This window comes from Macaca thibetana, chromosome 14 (genome assembly GCF_024542745.1).
Source record: "Macaca thibetana thibetana isolate TM-01 chromosome 14, ASM2454274v1, whole genome shotgun sequence".
In the NCBI taxonomy this organism is placed as follows: Eukaryota; Metazoa; Chordata; class Mammalia; order Primates; family Cercopithecidae; genus Macaca; species Macaca thibetana.
The window spans coordinates 104,319,428-104,339,544 of NC_065591.1; the positions used below are offsets into that span (position 1 = coordinate 104,319,428).

The window sequence follows — 20,117 nt, forward strand, 5'->3', positions numbered from 1 at the left end:
TCCTTCCTTCCTTCCTTCCTTCCTTCCTTCCTTCCTTCCTTCCTTCCTTCCTTCCTGTTTTATTAATTTACATATCATAAGGTCCACCTGTTTAAAGTGTACAATTCAATGATTTTTAGTTCACAAAGGTATACAACCATAATCATTATCATAATCCAATTTTAGAATATTTTTGTCATTCCCCAAAGAAAACTTGTACCTATTAGCACTTGTTCCCCATCTACCTTCACATTCCCTGCTTCCAGCCATAGACAAACCACAAATCTATTTTCGTTATGCATTTGCCTATTCTGGATATCTCACATAAACGAAATCATACAATATGTGGTCTTTTGTGACTGACTTCTTTATACTTAGCATAAATGTTTTCAAAGTTTATTCATGTTATAACATACATCAGTACTTCATTTTGTTTATGAATAATATTCCACTATTTGGATATATATACCACATTTTGATTATTCACTAATCAGATGATAGATATTAGGTTGTTTCCATTTTTGTCTAAGCAATGCTACTGTGAACATTCAGGTACAAGGTTTTGTGTGAACATACATTTCCTTTGGGTAGATATCTGGGAATGGGATTGATGGGTCAAAGCTCTGTGTTTAATACTTTGTGGACTGCCAAACAGTTTTGCAAAGTGGCTGCATCACTGTACATTCCAATGTCTGTTTTTATACTAGTATAGGGCAGGTATTCTGCTGTTTAAGATGGCTTCGTAAGGAGTTAGAGGAAAGACAAGATACTATCTCAAAACCACTTTTGGCCTCAGAACTTTGATTCAATGGTTGATTCCCAATGCTGAAACAAATAATGGAATTGACAGAAATGTCAGAGTATTTTGGCGTCCTAGATTCTAGCTTCTAAGACATCAAAGGCAGCAGTGGTGTGGCTGTGGCCTCTAGACTCTCGGCTTCCCAGGTGATGTACCTTTGCATCCTGGTCAGATCTGTCTGTCTTGGTAATTCTGCCTGCATCACCCAAGTGCCTCCTCCTCAAGGATGAGGGCATGAGGCCATTAACACTGCCTTGGGGAAATCTGAGGTAGACTTGAACCACTTTGTCAGAGTTTAGTAAATCTCTGCCTGATCAAGTTCACTTTCCAGATATTTCTTGTTTTGCTGACTCCCAGCGTTGTATCCTGGCCAGTCAATAATCTTATGGCCCAAATTCCTGAGATAAACCTGAGGGATATCCAATTCAAAGCCCCAAGAGTTCCTAGTGTAGAAGAATTCCCAGCTACTATGTCCTGCTTACAGCCTAGTGGAGGTGCTTCTGTTGTAAGAATCAGAGGCCCTGAGAGGCCAGGGAATTCAGGTGCATAGACTGAGGAGATGTTATCTTTCTCCTTGACTTGGCTAGAGAGCCAGAGAGTCATTTTTCCTTACCTCTCCTCAGCCCCTCTTTGGAGAGTTAATCTCCTGAAGTAGTAACTCAGGTTTCTTTTAGATACTCTTGGATTACCTCCTACTTGATGGGTGTGGGGTGGCTGGATCTAGCAGGCGGAATCTGGCCACCCACTTGGCATTACTCATTCCAACCTGCAGGATCCCTTGTTCACATGAAAACCAAGTCCTCTCTGAATCACCACCTGACATAAACAGGCTCCAGCTTGTATGTTGAAAAATATCTTCATAAAAATATTGCTAAACTCATTTTAGTGGATTCCTGAAATGTCCCAAAAGGACGGGCCCTTCTCTGGGCTCCTATCCTCTCTGTGTTGAAATTGTCCACACACTCCCCATCTACCACAGGAAACTCTGGGCAGCTGAGGGCAAGGCTGGCTTTCTTCACAGTTGTTTTGCCACTGCCCTGTCTCTGTATATCAGAGAGGAGGCTCACAGTAAGCATCTGAAGAGGGAATGAATGAGTGAGGAAGTAAGATGAAGGAGAAGATGTGTCCTCCTGTATCTAATGGGCTCCCAGTAGATGAGGAGCCAATCTAATCTATGTAGCTCCCAAGTGAAGACTATGACCCAGGAAATGGATGTTGAGGGCAGATTTGCTCTCAGTACAAGGAAAACCTTCCTCAACTTTAGAACTGCTGCCTTAGGGAGTAGGGGAGCTCATTTTTGTTCGTGCTCAAACAAAAGCTGGACATCTATCTGGAGGAATGAATGAGAAGATTACTGGTGAACAGCTGGATGACTTTGGATCCCTTCCAGTTCTGAGGTGATCCAGCTGTCACTGGGGTAGCTGTTTTTCCAAACCAACCATGAAATAGATGCAACTCTTCCTCACACATTTCGGGAAATAATTAATTATTTTTTGAGACAGGATCTCATTGATCTGTCACCCAGGCTAGACTACAGTGGAATGATCTAGCTTCACTGCAAACTCTGTCTCCTGAGTTCAAGCAATTCTCCTTCCTCAGCCTCTCGAGTAGCTGGGATTACACGTGTGTACCACCATGCCTGGCTAATTTTTTGTATTTTCAGTAGAGACAAGGTTTCACCATGCTAGCCAGGCTGGTCTTGAACTCCTGACCTCAAGTAATCTGCCTACCTTGGCTTCCCAAAGTGCTGGGATTTTAGGCATGAGCCTGAGAACTTAGATTGGACTTAAGACCTTGTAGTGAAAACTGGGGAAGGCAGCAGCTGCTCTGTCCCCCATGTCTCCCTGGGGTGTCTCTCCCAGTCTCCCTCATTGGATACCAGCCTCTGGCCTCTTCTTTGTTTCTCCAGCTCTGTGTCTCCCCATGTTCTCATACTGGAATCTTACCCCTTTGCTCAAGACGTCTCTACTCTTCTTCCCTGAGTACAGCCATTGGACTTGTGGGATCCTCTCATCTTGTACTCCACGCCCGTCATCTCTGCTCCCACCCACACCATTAGCCAATGAGGAAGCCTATGCCACCAGGAGTCATCCCTGTGGAAAGTGGTTTATGTGTTTAAGAACATGGAGTTTCCTTTAGAATCTTTGTTGACAAACCTTTTCAAATTCAAAGGAGAGAGGGGAGAGAAAGCAAGAAAACAAGTGAGCACATTTATCTTTCTCATTTAGAAGAGCCTAGAACTTCCTTTCCTTCCAGCCCCACAACCTCCACTCCACACAGGAAGAGGAAACAGGCACCATTTGATCTTGGTGAGGTCATGGAGGGTGGCGAACATGAAGCTTAGTATTCCCCAGGAGATAGGGTCAACATCCTCAGGAAAGCCTTCCCTAGTCCCTAAGATTAGGAGAGCAGCCTCCTCCTTCCATGGCCCCATATGTCTCGCCTTATTATACCACAGCTGTGGTTTTATATTTATTTGTGAATTTATTTGATTATTTTCAGGATTTTCCATAATGTTTTAAGCTCCATCTCTGTGTCTCTCCCCATGTTCTCATACTGGGGGCTGTGTCTGTTTGGAATCGTTATTGAATCCACACAGGGCCTAGCAAAAGTTCTGGGCTTGGGGTAAGTGCTCAATTAATATTTGTTAAATGAATGAATGAATATATGGAAATGAAAAGAAAAGAATATGATTTCTAAAAATATGGACAGGCAGTCTTTGGCAAGGAGTTAATCCTCACGGTTGTGTTTGCTCAGGTACTTGAAGGGAAACCAGATGAAGCCGGATGAGAGCACCCACCACCCCAGCCTCACTGCCTTTCACTTCGAGGAACTAGAACTCGCCCTCCCATTTCTCAGTTAAGCCTGCAGATGCTGAGACCAGAGCTCAACCCTTGCCTTTAGGGAGCCTGCCAAACAGAAAGAGAAAGTCTTTGGTATGCCTGTGGGGCTAAAGGACAAAGACGTCTTCATTTCATAGGGAAGGTGCTTAGTCAGTTGAAAAGGGAGACTGGTTAGGAAAAGTAGTGTAAAGTAAGCCCTTAAAGGGAGAAGACTGGGGAGGAAAGAGAAGCAGGAGGCCTAGGAAGTGAGGAGCTTCCATGAGGGTTTTCTTCCAAAAGTGTGGGTGGGAAAGCTTGCTCTTTGTTTAGTGCAAGGGTTCAAGGTGGACAGACCAGAGACCAGCACTGATGAGGATGAGTTCTTTGCTTGTTGAGTGACAGAAGAGAAGGGAAAGGGAGGAGGAAAGAAGATCAAAGTCAGGTGCAGAAGGAAAATTGTAGGTAGGCCAGGTTCACTCATCAGCTTATTTGCATCTAATATGAGCACTAGGATGACAGAAAATGATGCCTACAATTTCAGGGCAATTACATCCAACTCTATCACATTCTCTCCTTCCCCTTCCTCCGTGCTGCCGCCAGCCCCAACTGCATGGTTCCACTGTAGACCCTGAAGGATGGTGAGGAAGAAACAGTGGTGCTGGTGGGTCCCTGGAGAGGGGACTGCAGGAGATCCGTGGGGAGGGCCTGCAGTAACTTAGAGTCTATGCCCATCTCCACCAGCTTGCCCACCCACTGCCAAACTGCCTATTGCCATGTTTTTGTTTCTTGTTTATTTGACAGGATCACATACATACATATAGTTCCTTGTATACCCAATTAATTGGGTGGAGTACTTTGATTTGTAGCTTAACCCTGCCCTGTACTTAAAAGGTCTGGGTCCCAGAGCCCCATGGCTGTCTCACATGGTTCCCTAGCAACCAAATGAGACAGGGAAATGTGCAGTTTCATCACCACAAGATGTTAGGTCAATTAATATTCATTAGCAGTGCCTGTGTTTGGCTGCCAGGAGACATTGTGGGGAAAAAAAATCTTTGTTGCTTGAGTGGGGGATGGAAGGAGCGAAGAGACCAATGAATATGTATATTATGTACTGAAGATGTGTTTTCTTAGACTAGTACACTGGCCTGTCTGCACATGTGCAAGCAAGATCTAAAAAAAATTAATCTTTGTATTTACAATTATCTTTCTAAGTTTATTATATGGAAATAGATTTCAGAAACAATAGGAAAGTTGTACCCCAAAATATTTATCATGGCTCATTCAGGACACCTAAAATTATACAATTCATAGTGATTTTATTTATTCTATGTATTTTTTCTCATTCCATTGTGTGCTCCAGGTGGGAAACTTGGATGCTTGAATAATACCTAAAAGAAGCATAGGAGGAAAAAAATTCAGAAATTTCCTGTGTACTCATGATGTAAAGATAACAGCTATTAACCTGTTGTATGCCCTTTTAGGATTCTTTTCCTTCCAGAGAACACACACACATAGTCACATACGGTTTTACAAAAATACTATCGTTTTATATATACTGTTTTATCGACTACATTTTACAATTTGGCATTGTCATTATGAATGTTTTCTTGTGTCTAACATTTTTATTAGTCACATAATATTTCAGTGATTGTATTTCCTATGGTTCATTTAACCAAACTCCTATTTTTATTCATGCATTTAGGATGTTTACTTTTTTTGTTATTAATAATGTTGGACTGAGTATCCTTGTACATTCATCTTTGAGTCCTTGTCCAATTATTTCCTTAGAGCAAATTCCTAGAAGCAGGATTACCCATTTAAAGATCTTTCACGTGCTGTGTCATGTTTTCTTTCGGAGGGAACAGAACAATTTCCATTTGTACCAAGAGTGAATAAAGTTACCCTATGATCTTCTTTATAAATAACACTGGAAAAGATCATGAAGTTCCCAATGTCCAATATCTGAGTTTTATCAGATACTTCCCTTTATGAGGCTAAAATGAGAGCCCTGGGTCCCTTTGACGGGGAGGGCACATATTCTCAAAGAGGGGAATCTGGGCTGCAGAAGACTTGTGATTTTGACTTGACCCAGCTAAGTATTTTCAGGAAATTTGTCCTTCATAGCCCCAAAGTGCAGCACAAAACCAGCCAGCATCCACAAGCTCCCTGCAGTGAGGGTGTACACCACTGGCCTCCAACCTCTTGCCCATCCTGTGTTCTCGATGTTTCTGCCCACCCTCCCAAAGCTCTAGTTTTAGTCTCATGGCTCTAGTTGCCCCAAGCCCCAGCTCCAGGAAGATGACAGAGGGATCAGGCAAGCCCTGAGGTGAGTGGTAAGATTTAAGGGCTTGTCTCTGTGAAAGAGGACAGGTCGCTTGGGAGTCTTGAGGAGGAAGACAATATAGTATCAGCAAAGTCCTTCCAGTTCTGCTCTAATTAGGAACAGTTTCCTTTGTACTCTTAGAAAACAGAACTCCCCCACCCTCAAGCTAGGTGGGACAGGAGGTGGGGCAGGAGAGTGAAAACAGAAGGCCTATTTGGTCCCCTTTCCTGGATTCTGTTTAAAAATAGGTTCTGGTCACAGATGACCAAGGACCATGAGCTGAACTTCCCAATCAATGGAACCACCACAAACGCTTGTCCCCACTGGGCCAGGCTGGGCAAAAGAGCTCACTCCAGAAAACATTAGTGGGCCTTGATGAGAGAAATGGGACAGAATAGGGCAGTGGTTATTTATTGAGGTGTGTGTGGACCAGCAGCAGCTGCATCATCTGGGAGCTTATCAGAAATGCAACTACATGGGCCCCACCCAAACTGCTGAATTGGAATCTCAAAGGATGAGGCCTGGAATGTGTGATTCACCAAGTTCTCTATGAAGCACTTGGGGCCAGGGGTTCTATGCAGAACATGGGGACAGGAATTTTCAGTCTTGGCTTTATCTGCCATCCTGTGAGATACTAAGCAAGCCACTTTGTCTCTCTTGGCTTTACGTAAGGATAAGTAGACTTGATACTTTTTCCTGCAACTCTCTCCTTGTTAGTGTAATCATCTAAATAAGGTATGCATGTGTGTATACGTGTGTCTATGTGTATGCATGCACATGTATGTCTATGTGCATATGTGTATGTACGTTTTGTATGTCTCTCTGTGTGTGTGTGTGTGTGTGTGTGTGTGGTTAGTTTACTTTGGTTCTTCTTTTCCTTTCACCTTCCATTCCCATGAGATAAAGAAAGCTTATCGGAAACAAAAACTCAGAGTCAAAACCAACCAATGACGTTTACTGTGAAGTCATCTGAGAAACAGGATCTTGAGGTGCTCTAAGGAGCTGCTTGGCAGCTCCTAGCAGGATAATGGGTTCTCCTGGAGAAGCAGGACACAGGTCCTTACAGACAGAAGCACAAATAAAATACCAGTTGGATTAGAGGTGATTTAAATTTATGGATTTCTATCAACTTTATCACTTTAGAAAGTGCTAATTCCAATTGAAATATGTTTTCTTTTCTCTTAAAATTAACTGGTTGAGCTTAAGTTTCAATAAAACATTGCTATCTGAGTTTTAAGGGCTATTAAGGGTTCATCACATTAGTGAGGTCCATTTGTTTTAGGATATATTGTGGAGCCAATGTGTCTGGGTTTTTGAGTATAGGCCCTAACGGTTATAAGTGAGTAACCTTGGGCAAGTCACTTAACCTCTCTGTGCCTCAGTTTTTTCACCTACAAAATGGAAATAGTAATAGTGACTAGCACAAAGTATTGTTGTGAGGATTACATGGATTTAATATATGGCAAGGTCTTTATAATAAAAAAGTCAAGTACTGGTATGAAAACAGACACATAGACCAATGAAACATAACAGAGAACTCAGAAATAAAGATGTACACCTAGAAACATCTGATCTTCGACAAAGTCAACAAAAATAAGCAATGGGAAAAAGACTCCCTATTTAATAAATGGTGTTGGGACAACTAGCTAGCCATATGCAGAAGAATGAAACTGGACTCCTTCCTTTCATTATATACAAAAGTTAACTCAAGATGAATTAAAGATTTAAATTTAAGACCTCAAGGCCGGGCACAGTGGCTCAGGCCTGTAATCCCAGCACTTTGGGAGGCAGAGGCGGGTGGATCACCTGAGGTCAGGAGTTCAAGACCAGCCTGGTCAACATGGTGAAACTCCATCTCTACAAATAATACAAAAATTAGCTGGGCGTGGTGGTGTGTGCTTGTAATCCCAGCTACTCAGGAGACTGAGGCAGGAGAATTGCTTGGACCCGGGACGTGGAGGTTGCAGTGAGCCAAGATCATGCCATTGCATTCCAGCCTGGGAGACAGAGCAAGACTCCATCTCAAAAATAAATAAATAAAATAAAAAATATAAAATTAAAAAGGTTAAATGTAAGACCCCAAACTATAAAAATCCTGGGGAATATCATTTTGGACATTAGCCTTGGCAAATAATTTATGACTAAGTCTTCAAAAGCATTTGCAACAAAAAAATTGAAAAGTGGAAACTAAGTTAGCTAAAGAGCATCTACACAGCAAAAGAAATTATCAACAGAGTAAACCAGGCAACCCACAGAATGGGAGAAAATATTTGCAAATTATGCATCAACAAAGGTCTAATATTAAGAATCTATAAGGAACTCAACAAGCCCCCCCCCAAAAAAAAACATTAAAAAGTGAGCAAAGAATATGGACAGACACCTCTCAGAAGACATGCAAGCAGCCAACAAACATGAAAAACAATGCTCAACATCACTAATCATCAGAGAAATGCAAATCAAAACCACAATAAGATACCATCTCACACTAATCAGAATGCTATTATTAAAAAGACAAAGAACAACAGATGCTGGTGAGGCTGTGGATAAAAGGGAATGCTTATACCCTGCTGGTGGGAATATAAATTAGTTCAGATCCTGTGGAAAGTGATTTGGTGATTCCTCAAAGAATTTAAAAGAGAACTAACCTTCAGCCCAGAAATGTTATTAGTGGGTATATACCCAAAGCAAAATAAATCATTCTACCAAAAAGACACCTGCACTAGCATGTTTATTGCAGCACTGTTCACGATAGCAAAGACATGGAATCAACTCATCAATGGTGGATTGGATAAGGAAAATGCAGTACATATACATGGAATACTATGCAGCCATAACAAAGAATGAAGTATCCTTTGCAGCAACATGAATGGAGCTGGTGGCCAGAATCCAAAGTGAATTAATGCAGGAACAGAAAAATAAATACCAGATGTTCTCACTTATAAGCAGGAGCTAAACATAGGGTACACATAGAAATAAAGATGGGGGCCAGTCATGGTAGCTCACACCTGTAATCCCAGCACTTTGGGAGGCTGAGGCTGGTGAATCACTTGAGGTTAGGAGTTTAAGACCAGCCTGGCCAACATGGTGAAACCCCATCTCTACTAAAAATACAAAAATTAACTTGGCATGGTGGCGGCCGCCTGTAATCCCAGCTACTCGGGAGGCTAAGGCAGGAGAATTACTTGAACCCGGGAGGCAGAGGTTGCAGTGAGCCAAGATCGCACCATTGCATTCCAGCCTGGGCGACAAGAGTGAAACTTCATCTAAAAAAAACCCCAAAGAAATAAAAATGGGAACAATAGACACTGGGTACTACTAGAGGGGTGATATGGTTTGGCTCGGTGTCCCCACCCAAGTCACATCTTGAATGGCAATCCCCACCTGTTGAAGGACGGACCTGTAATTCAAACGTGGGAAGGGAGGCAGGTGATTGGATTATGGGGGCGGTTTCCCCTATGCTGTTCTTGTAATAATGAGTGAGGTTTTTTTTGTTTGGTTGTTTGTTTGTTTTGAGATGGAGTCTCACTCTGTCAGCCAGGCTGGAGTGCAGTGGTATGATCTCGGCTCACTGCAGCCTCTGCCTCCCAGGTTCAAGCAATTCTCTTGTCTCAGCCTCCCAAGTAGCTGGGACTACAGGTGCTTGCTACCATGCCTGGCTAATATGTATTTTTACTAGAGAAGGGGTTTTACCTTGTAGGTCAGGCGGGTCTTGAACTCCTGACCTCAGGTGATCCAACCCCCTCGGCCTCCCAAAGTTTTGGGATTACAGGCGTGAGCCACCGCGCCTGGCCCCTGAGTGAGTTTTCACAAGATCTGATGGTTTTAGAAGTGGTGGTTTCCCCTGCTCTTCTTTCTCCTGCCACCTTGTGAAGAAGTTGACTGCTTCCTCTTTTGCCATGATTGGAAGTTCCCTGAAGCATCCCCAGCCATGTAGCTGGGAGTCAATTAAACCTCTTTCCTTTGTAAATTACCCAGTGTCAGGAAAGTTCCTTATGGCAGTGTGAAAACAGACTAGCACAAGAGGGAAAAGGAAGAGGGGACCAAGGGCTGAAAAACTACCTATTGAGTACTATGCATACTACCTGGGTGATGGGGATCACTTGCCCCCAAACCCCAGCATTATGCAATAAGCCCATGTAACAAACCTGCACAAGTGTTCCTGAATCTAAAATAAAAGTTGACTATATATATAAAATATAAAGTATATGTAATATATAATATAATATATATAAAATATATGTAATATGTAATGTATAATATATATATGCACCAAGCACTAAGAATGCAGCTTGTCACATTTTGGCTCTGATCACTATTCAGGTCAATTTGACTCAAGTCTCTTCGTTCAAATTCAGAGTCGCGTGGCTTCTCTGAAGCTCAGCCTTGCTGGGGACAGGGCTGGTATCAACTTTTTCTGTCATTTCTACAGCAGGATCCAGCTGCACTTGGTGCTAACTGCCTCTCATTTGTTTATGAGGTAACTGCTTTCTTTCTTTTCATTTCACTCTCCCTTCCCTCCAATTTCCATTTCTTTTGTGAAATGGTTAAAGTGCTTGACATAATTAGCTGTTAATTGTTAGCAGCTGTACCCATTATCAGTTTAATGCCTAATTAATTGCAACAATTAATGCTGCCTGTCCTGTCTTAGGAACTGTTGATGAGGGAAGGCTGGTGTTGTTGAAGTTATATCTTAATTAATTTACCTCCAATTTTTAGCATTTAACTAAAAATCCCAAATTGGAAGCTGTTTTACTCATATGAGTAATTGATGAGCAGAAGTTCTCAGTGCAATGCACAGTGGCCTGGGTCCACCCTTTGCAAGCTGGGTGTCTCTCAAAGTCAGTATCTGCAGTCAGGAAATGGAGTTTCCAGCAGCCACCTAACTGGATGGTGGGGCCCTGTGCACAAATGCACTCTTCTCTGTAAATTTTTCTGTGCTGCCTTGTTTTGAGAAAATGACAAGCCAAGAACCTCAAGAGCCAACAGCTTCTTCCACCAGACTTTGTTCAAAACTGCACTGGAGTACATATCCCATTGTAGATGGCTTACGTGGGAAACTGACCTGGGTTGAGCATCTTCAGGGCAAGCCTGCCTGGGTCGTGACTGCACCTCCAGCATTAGTAGGATGTTCAGTCCACTATTGGAGGGAAAACTGGATAAGTCCTAGTCTCAGCTTATCTAGCTTCTCCTGTGAGCTGGGTTTGGTGCCAAGTGCTTCACACACAGAATATTTTTTTCCTAATTCTCACAATAACCCTGCAATGTGGACATTATTTTCCTTTCTATCTTCATATTTGTGGATGAGGAAATGAAGGCTTATAGAGATTATGTAATTGGCAAGTGACGGCATTATAGCTCAAACCTACATGATTCCAATTGCAATACAGGCTTGCCACCTTACAATCTTGCCTTTCTTCGAATGAATGAATGAATAGGTGAATCTTTTGTCACTGTTTTCTGAGGTAATCTGTCGACTTTTAGAGTCCTAGGACCCTACATCCCTTTGGGCAATCCCACTGTCTGTCATCCTGTGAAGAGGCCAATCCTGGTACAGGAGATGGAGATGGGCCAGGTGGGCTTTTGACTTGGCAGTGGGATATAAAGGCAGGTGGCAGAGGCAAGCATAAGAAACAGGACCCTCTCTTTGGGTCTGGGGGAGTCAGGAAACAATATATACCTCAGCTATGGGAGGTGTGCTGCATGGCTCTGTGCGGGACAGAAAGCTTGTCCTTGTAGCGTGACACGGACCAGGACCTAGGTGGGGGACATGACCACTCTAAGACACCACTATGATCTTAGGGCTTAAGCTCTGACAGGAGCTTTGTTTAACATCCAGGTGTGTGGTAGGCTAAAATCATGGCTCCCCAAAGATATCCATGTCCTCATCCCTGGAACAAGTGAATATTACTTTATATGGCAAAAAAAAAAAAAAAAAAAAAAAAAAAAAAAAAAAAAAAAGACTTTGCATATGTGGTTAAGGATTTTAAGAAAAAGAGATTATCCTGGATTAGGTGGGCCCTAAAAACAGTCGTATTTGCCCTCCTAAGAGGGAGGGAGAGGGATATTTGACATTAAAAGAAAAAGGAGAAGGCAATGTGACTGCAGAGGCAGAAATTTAAGTGATGCAACCACAAGTCGAAGAATGCCAGAAGCCACCCGGAACTGGAAAAGACAAGGAAGGATTCTCCCCTAGAGCCTCTGGAGAAAGCATAACCCTGTCAGCACCTTGATTTCAGCTCAGTGATACTGGCTTCAGACTTCTGGCTTTCCAGAACTCCAGAACAAAGAGAATAAATTTCTATTGTTTTAAGTCATCAGGTTTGTGGTAATTTGTTAGGACATCCACAGAGAATGAATATGCCAAATTTGTTTTCCTTGTTATAATACTTTCATGTTATCTCTAAGTCTTCAGCAAAGTTTTATTAAGCATTAAAAAATCTAAGAGAAAAAGAAATTGTGATGAGAGCTGGAGTTTCTTCAGAATTATCTGGTTGAGAAATTTCTTGGGGTAGGCATACAACTCATTATGATGACTTCAGGGTGGCAAATTTAGGATTAGGTAGGTCTTAATGCATATTTAAGAAAATACTCAAATACTATGTAGCTTAAACAAAGAAGTTGTTTATTTTTTGTATAAAACAAGTCTAGAGTTAGGCAATCCCAAGCTAGTGGGGCAGCCAGCCACACAGATTGTCAGGGACCAGTTCCCTTCTAATTGTTCAAGTGTACAGTCCACATCCTTGTGGTCCAAGATGACTGCTAGAGTTCCAGGCATCACATCTGAGTTCCAGAAGCAGGGTGGAGAAGAAGACAGAAAGAAGGGTCCGCCTTGTCACTCTTAGGGAGGCTTCCAGGAAGTTTCTCACACATTTCTGCTTATATCTCTTTGGCTAGAAATTAGTTTCATGGTAACACAGCTGCAAAGGATGATGGGAATTGGACTATTTTACCCAGGTGACAATATGCCCAGTTAAAAAATTAGATCCTGTTGATGAAAAGAAGGGGAAATGGATATTTGGAGGCAACTAGTCATTTCTATCTCACCAACTATTCAAGTTCTAGACAGTGAGGGGGAGGGATATAAATTAAATTATAATTAACTAACATATGGGCTTTTTTTTTTTAAGACCTCACCTGGAGTCGATTTGAGTTCCGATGCTGCAGTGTAGTCTAATGTTTGTTTGTGCAAAGTATCCGGGCAAGCATGGATAGAATGGCTGTAGGTCTGAAAACCATAAGGAACAGGAGAGGAAACAGGTTGTTTAGGTGAAAAATAGGGTTTTTTTTTTTTGGTAAGGACAAAACGATCTGTTTTTCAATAAATTCCTGTCCTGTGGATATGAAAATGAACTACATCTGTGATAAGATAGAAGGCGAATGGGGTGGAAGGGAGGCCAATTTTAGCTGAATAGGGAAAAGAAATTTCTACCAACTGAAAAGCCGGCAATGGTACAGCTGCCTCTCGGGGACGTGACTCCCTTTCTGGGCTGGGAGCTGCCAGGGTGCTGGGAATGAGCCTAGAGCAGGGGCTGGACTGGATGACTTCCCTCTGATCACATGACTCAGTGGGGAGGCCCTCTAGGAGCTTGTCAAAGATCACAGTGGAGGACACAGCACCGTGGGGGTCTGTGTCTAATTAAGAGACAAATGAATGAGGCTGTCAGTGAGAGGGAAATTTCCATGCCCCAGGATAACAAAGCTACAGTTGTTGCTGGGCTGAGGCCTGAAGGTCTGTGCCAGTTTCCCAAAAAATGAATATAGGGAGTGTGGCTTAAGCTTGGTGCTGAGCCCTGAATCTGGACAGCCCAAGGTGGGAGGGGCCCAGGATAACAGGATGGCGGGGCCTCATTTTATTTGCCTCCTGCTGTGCTTAACTTGGTAGGGGCAGTTAGCCAGTTCCCAGCATCTTCTGAGACAAGCCCGGCAATCCGAGGGTGTCGGGACCAAAGGTGAGGGCCGGAGGGAAGAAAAAAGCCTAGATCTTTGCTTTGACTATATCTCTATGCAATTACAGACTAAAGTCTCCTGGAGTTCATGCTGACGTTTCTCCAAGAGGCTGTGACTCGGTACATGACTGTAGGCTATTTTGTGGATGTTTAAATGATGTTGGCTCTGTTGTGGGGTAATCATAGGTAATGCACTAATGAGAGCTGCCTTTCTAGCCAGAAGAAGCACAGTGACATTCCTTCCATGAAATGATGGCTTGTCCCCACTGTTGTGAGCATATAGAGAGCAGGAAACATGTATAAGGCTCTGTCTCAGGAACCTGTGGTGGTCTGGCCTGTTTTGGTTGCAAGTGGCAAAAGCCACCCCCCGAACTAACTTGAGCAGAAAGGAAAATTTCTTGCCTCCTGTCACCAGAAGTAGATCTGGCACAGTGGGTTCAGGAACTCACACTCTGACACTGGAGCTCTCCTCTTGCTCTGCTTGGCTTGGTTCTTTTTGCACATTGGCCTGGACTCTCTGACCTCAGTCAAGCAGTCACCTGGAAGAGATGGTTCCAGGAGCTCCAAACTCACAGCTTGCATTCCAGCTACCCCATGTCTTCATCTCCCCTCTGTTCCTTAGCCACAGGCCAGCTGTCTCCTAGACAAGTGTCCTGACCAGAGAGGGTCTTTGGAAACACGAAGACCCTTAGCAGGGAGTGTGTAGAGAAGTCCCAGCATGGTTCTCAAGGCCTTCCATGCCTTCCTTCTTCAGTTGCCCAGGAGTCTGGGAAGGTTAATTTGTTTATATGTGACCAGGCACCTTGCCAGTATTTCTGTTAGCAGTACCAGGGCTCTGAAAGGGCTTAACGTGGTGGCTGCTCCCAAGCCCTGGACAGGAGTTGCAGCCAAGGAACCCATGACATCTCTCCGAGTGGGCCTGAGCTCCTCAGTCTTTCCCGTCACCATTCCTTGCATTGGCCTGACCTCAGAGCCCTGAAGCTCTGGACCCAGGTATGACCACAGGCCCTTTGCTTACTGCGTGTCAGTTGCCTGAGGAGGACCTTTGGTCTCAGCCTGTAGCTGTGGCCCCTGGAGCCTATTTTGGAATCCTCCTGACAAAAACAGCCCTGTTTTTGTTCCTCCCCTGGAGGAAGCTGCTTCGACAAATGCTGAGATGCTGTTTGTGTTCTCAGGCTGGATTGCAGGGTCACAGCCTGCTCCACTTGCCTAAAAAACCATAAAGTCTGAGGTTTCCCTTCGGGACAGGACCAGGGGCACAGGAATTTAAAGGGATTGGACATATCTATTAAGCGAGAGATCTCAGTAAGGCTTGACTTCTAAGTTGCCACCATGTGTTCCCTGTGGTTTTTGCCTGTAGGAATCGGGGTTCCTCATGGTAAGCAGTTGAAGCCAATTCTGGCTGACACAGCAGGAAAGGTTTAGTAACAGGATGTTGGGTGCCTCACAGAATCAGCGGAGCCTGGAAAACCAGGCCCCACGCTACACGTGCAGAATAATGTTCCATTACACGTGGCAGAACTGGCCTCATGAGAAAACTGCTGTGGCCGCCACTGCCGCCAACTGGATGTTCCAATTTGCATCACAATTTGCCAGGAACATGACCATTGTCGCCACTGCTGCCTTCAATGTGGCCCGGAATGTCACCTTATCATCCCGGCAGCTCCTTGGCCACCTGCTTGCGTCTTAGCTGCAAAGAAGGCTGGGAAAGTGACTGTTCTTGTTTCCACTTTTAGGAGGCAGGATGCATAGGATGGAAAATTCCTCTAATGTAAGAAGGGTGTTTAAAGGTGCTGGGCAGCCAGGAAACTTGACAACGGCCCACCATACCAGCTGTGTAAGGTGTGTACCGCATCTTTGAGGGAAAGCAGTTTGCATGTAACTCGAGGGTGCTGCCTGAGATGGTTGATGCAGTGACCGCATCCTCAGAGGGGAGTTATGGAGGAGGAGAGTCCTCTAGGGTCAAGTCATAAGTGAGAAACACAAGTTCCCGGTGCAGTGATGGGAGGTGGAGGCTTGCAAGGGAGTTTCAGTGACGATGTCTGGAGTCTTTCTGCATCTCCAGGGAAAGATGAAATTTGCTGTGAGTCACTCTCGTTGGTCCTAGCTTCCAGCCCTGCGTTGCTAGACTAGACTAGCAGACTTTCCAGAGTGTGTTTTCCTTAGAGTTGATTGAAGCAAAATGCTGGGCACCCATCTAGGATTCACCTAGAAGGAATCAAAGGAGAAAGGTAACAGCGTTTAAAAGTGGGACTTAACCCAGCAATGTAATCTTTTTTAAAAATACCTTCTTCCTGTCATTCTCAGCAAGACGTGGCTCCCACAGAGTCCAGCTTGGGGACTGGGCTATCCAGTGCCTGAAACGGGGGAGGAGGGCGTTTCCAAAAATAAAGCTGACATTTATTGAGTGCCGTGTGTCAGCACTGTATGGAGGGCTTTACACAAATTATCTGAGTTAATCCTCATAGAAATACCATGAAGTATGAGCTATTACTACCCCTGTTTTACAGTTGAGAAAACTCAGGTTTAAAGAGGATAAATAGGCCGGGCGCGGTGGCTCAAGCCTGTAATCCCAGCACTTTGGGAGGCCGAGACGGGCGGATCACGAGGTCAGGAAATCGAGACCATCCTGGCTAACCCGGTGAAACCCCGTCTCTACTAAAAAATACAAAAAACTAGCCGTGCGTGGTGGTGGGTGCCTGTAGTCCCAGCTACTTGGGAGGCTGAGGCAGGAGAATGGCATGAACCCGGGAGGCGGAGCTTGCAGTGAGCCGAGATCGCCTCACCGCACTCCAGCCTGGGTGACAGAGCGAGACTCCCTCTCAAAAAAAAAAAAAAAAAAAAAAAAAAAAAGGAGGATAAATAACTCCAGTAATGGTTAATCAGCCAGTAGCAGAGCTGGGATTTGAATCTTAGCAGCCTGACCTCAAAGTCCATGTTGCTCAATTGTCTCTCTAGGATCTCGAGCTAGAAAGTAACTTGACCTCCCCAACATGAGGCTTACATTCTCCTTGGCTCTTCTAGAGTTCAGTCAAAGTTAGAAAAAGCTATGCTAGGTAGACCTATCTATGCTAGGTCCTGCACACAAATACATAATCTAAACTTCCAGGGGGGCAGCCTCTTCCTTAGTCACACAGCCCATCGTCCTCAGATGCTTCAATCTGAGGTCCAACAAAGTCAGTAAGTGTGAGCAAAGGATGACCAGGGTGTTGAGTTGAGGCTGCAGGCAACACCTCCCTGTAGGGGTGTGAGGCTCTGACTATCTAGAGGAGAAGCAGGAAACTGCCCACATCAGTATGTGGCTCCAGATATCTAGGGAAGAAGGAAAAGAGGGAATCACTGAAAAGGAGATAAATGGAGAACAGAGGGTTGACTGGGAAAGACTGAGGATCCCCCCAGGGATGTCTCAGTGGGTTGGAGGAATGCCCTCAGGCTGGATTAGACTTCTCTCTGGACCCCCTGCCTCCACACGCTTTCTGATTGTGTCTTTGGGTGGTTGCATCCTCTACCGTATGATTGCACATTACACAATAACAAGGGCGAGTTGTGGGATCCTCCCTGTGGTAAGTGCTCAGCACATGTTTGTTTACTGAGATGAATAAATGAGACCTATTCTAGGGACAGCAGGGATTTGGGGAAGTGGAGAGAGATCCAACTTGAGGAAGGAAATCCTTAGAAAAACAAAAGTCTTCTTTGAGATTAGGTTCTGCATCCAGGCTGGGCAGATCTTGGGGAAGTGGAGAGAGATCCAACCTGAGGAAGGAAATCCTTAGAAAAACAAAAGTCCTCTTTGAGATTAGGTTCTGCATCCAGGCTGGGCAGAGGCAGTCCTAGAGAGGTGAACACTTGGCAGGTGGCTATGCTGCCTGCAGGAGGGTCTGCTGCAGAGCCCTTCCCACTCCACGGAGGCTGCTCATGCTCTGTGAGCCCCTAGGTGACAACCTGCCTGGAGCCAGAAGCTGAGACTCTTTCCATTCTTGCTTCCAGGGAAAGAAGTGGGTGAACTCTCTACTCCGGAGTCTGAAAACTGTCAGGAAGGGAGGTATAAGTGGCACCAGGGGTGGAGAAGTATAGAACATCTGGAGTCATCCTGGTATGCTGGAAGAAGCTTCAGTGTCAGAGTCATTCATTCAGCAGATATTTATTGAGCATTTAGGCTATATCAGACACTGTGCTAAACACAGGGGTGAGTGAGACAGACAGCCCTTGCTTTCATAATGGTTACAACTGGGTGGAGAAGACAACACGTCCACACTTACAATGTAGTCTGAAAGAATTATGTTGGGGTGCTATGGGAGACAGAAGATAGCCACAGAATCCAGATTTGGGGTTGCTGGGTAGTGACATTTAAGCTAAAACTATGAGTAGGAATTGGCTAGGAAAAAGGAAATATTATGGCCTGAATGTGTCTCCCCAAAATTCCTATGTTGAGATCTAACCCTCAATGTGATGGAATTAGGAGGTGGGGCTTTTGGGAAGTAATCAAGTCATGAGGGTGGAGCCCTTATAAAAGGGGCCCCAGAGAGCTGCCTTGCCCCCTTCTACCAGGTAAGGTCACTTGAGATGCATGCCCTGTATGAACCGGGAAGTCAAACCTGTTGGCACCTTGATCATCGACTTCCCAGTCTCCAGAACTTGGAGAAATAATTTTCTCCTGTTTATAAGCCACTTGGTTTATGGTCTTATCTCATAGCAGCATGAACTGACTAAGAAAGGCAGCAAGGGAATAGGAAGGTAGTTTCAGACAGAGGGAGTAAAAACCTGACCTATTAAAGGATCCAAAATAGCCCAGTCTAGCTGAATGTGAACTCTCAGTGGTAACAATGGTGAGAGGTGTGTCTGCAAGATCTGGGCAGCCACGATGAGGAGCTTTAGGCTGTCTTGATATAAACTGAAAAAAGCTGTGGCTCCATGTTTCTTAGTTTCTATATAGAGTTGCATTTGGAGAAGAGCAAGCCAATCAACAAATAATTTAAATCTTTATTGAGATCTCTTAAAGAATGCTAAGAAGAATCCATTTCACCCACATACCACTTCTCAGAAATCCCCCCTTTTCCTCCCTAATTGTCTCACTTCCCACAGCTTCCAAATCCCAAACTGTTTCTCAGCCCTCCTTACTTGGTTTCCTTCCTCTCTCTTTTGCCCCTTGCCCCTCGCCCCAGCCCATGCTGTATGAATCTAATGACTGAGTCAGCTTAAAACAACATTAACTCAGAGCTTAAAATGTGAGTTTGATAAACCTTTCTCACCCTAACACCAATTCCTGATTTTATGTGTGTCCAACCAGCCCTGCAAGGGTTGAGTAGGAGGAGCATCTTTGCATTTGGACTTCCTCGAGGCCATCACACACCCTCCTGATGCTTCCACTGTGATCCAGGCAGGGTAGAAATGAAGGTGATCTGGGAAGACATAACTCAAAAGAAACAAAAATCAGAGGCCAGATCCCCCGGTTGAGCCATTAAGCCAAAGGGACTGGGAAGAGACAGTAAATCCAGACATGAGGCCACTGGATAGAAATGGGAAATGACATGAAAGCAAAAAACATTTCAAAATGGAAAAAGGTGGAGCCAGGAAAATCTCCCTGTACGGTGGAGGGTAGCACCAGAATTTTTACAAGGCAACTGCAGCCTCATGACCTGTGATGGAGGGAAAGAAGGCTGGTGATGGTAGCCAGTCAGCCAGCCTGCTGAGTGACCCGTGGTTGTACATTTCAATTCCTGCAGACAGAGAAACAAGGGGAGAGAGAAAAGAAGGGGAAAGGAGGTGAAAGAGGGGAAGGGAGGAAGGGAAGAGGGAAGTGGAAGCAGAAGCAGGAATAGAAACCAGGGAACAGAGAGGCAGCTTGTCATTCCAGATTCTACCAGAGTTCCATTACAAACTGATAAAAATCACGAGTTAGGACCTTGGAGAGAGTCCCCCAAACTCAATTGCCTTGGCCACCTTCTCTGATGGCATTTATATGAATACATTGCATTTATTGAGAAGGCCAACTTTTGTTCTACATCATTTCGGGGGGCTTCCCCTCTCCCACTGCCTCCACAAAGGGCTCATAAATGCAAGCCCCAACACCAGCCAGTTTCTCGGTCCTCTCCCCAAGCCCTTGCTGTTGGTGGTCTCCTCGCCTGTTCTTGGCCTCACTGTCCCAGGCTGGGTCTTGGCTCCTGGCTCATTGAGAGCTAGACTTTGCCAACTCCCATCCTTTTTGATTTGGGTGACCCTACTCTTCCTGAGTTTTTAAAGCTCTGGAT

General features: G+C 44.4%; 1 protein-coding gene across 24 annotated transcripts in view; it reads right to left on the minus strand.

Annotated features, from left to right (window-relative positions):
• Positions 1-20,117, minus strand: part of TIMM8B (translocase of inner mitochondrial membrane 8 homolog B) — a 1,180,384-nt gene that overhangs the window by 413,295 nt on the left and 746,972 nt on the right. Inside the window, exon 1 of one of the 24 annotated variants that reach the window (XM_050757794.1) lies at positions 19,784-19,787. The exons of the other annotated variants lie outside the window; for them this stretch is intronic. The gene's annotated coding sequence lies outside the window, so the exon portion shown is untranslated. Of the gene's footprint in view, positions 1-19,783; positions 19,788-20,117 lie in introns of those variants that run through there. 24 annotated transcript variants of the gene reach the window in all.